At 41.1% G+C, this 1383-nt stretch overlaps 1 pseudogene; it reads right to left on the reverse strand.

The window, feature by feature from the left end:
* Positions 1 to 748: 748 nt before the first annotated feature.
* On the reverse strand, positions 749 to 1383 carry LOC131315059 (disease resistance response protein 206-like; annotated as a pseudogene).

The raw sequence follows: 1383 nt of genomic DNA on the forward strand, positions 1-1383 counted from the left end.
ATTTGACAGTATATATACAAAGTGGCTGCTTTCATAATACAACTCAAACAGTGGCCCGACTATGCTCCAAGAACTGGCCCGACTATGCTCCAAGAACCGGAACGAAATACATGAAGAAAAAAAAACCGCCATCTGAAGATCTACATATATAAAGAGAAAAAGAAAATTCCCACCACCAGAACACATGCATCACCGACACCAAACCAGGCCACCAAGCAGTTTTCACTGGTAGAACTCAGCTTACTAGCTAGCAATTCAGGGCCGGGCCAACGGGGAGGCCCAAAAGGCAAATTCAGGGCCGGGCCAACGGGGAGGCCCAAGAGGCTGCCGCATTGGGCCTCCACATTTTGGGCAAAAAATGGGACACCCCCTTCCTAGATAAGTATATACAGTATATTTTCTGTGTATAATTATAATACAAATTTCTTTGATGGTTCAATGGTAAAGTGTTCACTCTTTTACATAAGTTGTCTAGGTTCAAATCTTGCTAAGTTACTTTTTTGTAGTGTCTTTTTGCCAAAAAAAATTTCCTCCTATATATCACACAAATTGGGACTGCTGTGATTGAATATTATTGCAACCGTACAAACCATTAAGGCCAAAATATTTACCATGTTAAATAAGAGTATGAATTAAAATTATATATAGAAAAGTATTTTTGTTTATTGTTTTTAAATTAAAAAATTTATGTAGGGCATTATTCCACCACTTGGCCTAGAGCATCCAAATACCTTGGACCAGCCTGGCTAGCATTAAAAGAAATTTATATCAACCCGAAGCCGGAAATACACTGTACCTTCAATCGCATCTGTCATTATGGTTGCGATTCCCTGGTGCATGAAGAAATCTCCAGTACCCCCCACCACGGAAACGTCTCTGGTATTGTACATCATCAAATCGGCCCCAATGAAGTTCAGTGTGCCCTGGTAGTCTGTGTTGTTAAAAACAAACGAAAACCCTAGCCATGCTGCAAAGGCGTTCTTCCCGTCATAAAGGTAAAGCCCTTGTGCCCGGCCAACCGGGGTCGAATGAAGATTTTTGTCAACAGTGATGGGGTCATCGAAGACCACGATGTTGCCGAAACGGAACTGATCGGACAGGACGGTTCTGTTAAAACCCTCCCGCGCTGCTACGATGGCCAACGTGGCGTTGGCAGAATTTTTTTTCCATTGTAGATGATGTCGTGGAAGTAGAAGACTAATTGTTTGCATGGCTTGTGCTTCGATTTCTTGCTTGGCAAGGCAAAAGATGCAGATAGTAAAATAAGGCAGAGAACAAGAAAAATGGGTTTCATTTCTTTTATATTGTTGAACAAGAACAAGAATATAAAAGGAGCTATAGAACAAGATTATGGGAAACCCAAACGAATGTATAATGACCTTT

The sequence above is a fragment of the Rhododendron vialii genome, chromosome 2a (genome assembly GCF_030253575.1).
Source record: "Rhododendron vialii isolate Sample 1 chromosome 2a, ASM3025357v1".
NCBI classification, from domain to species: domain Eukaryota; kingdom Viridiplantae; phylum Streptophyta; class Magnoliopsida; order Ericales; family Ericaceae; genus Rhododendron; species Rhododendron vialii.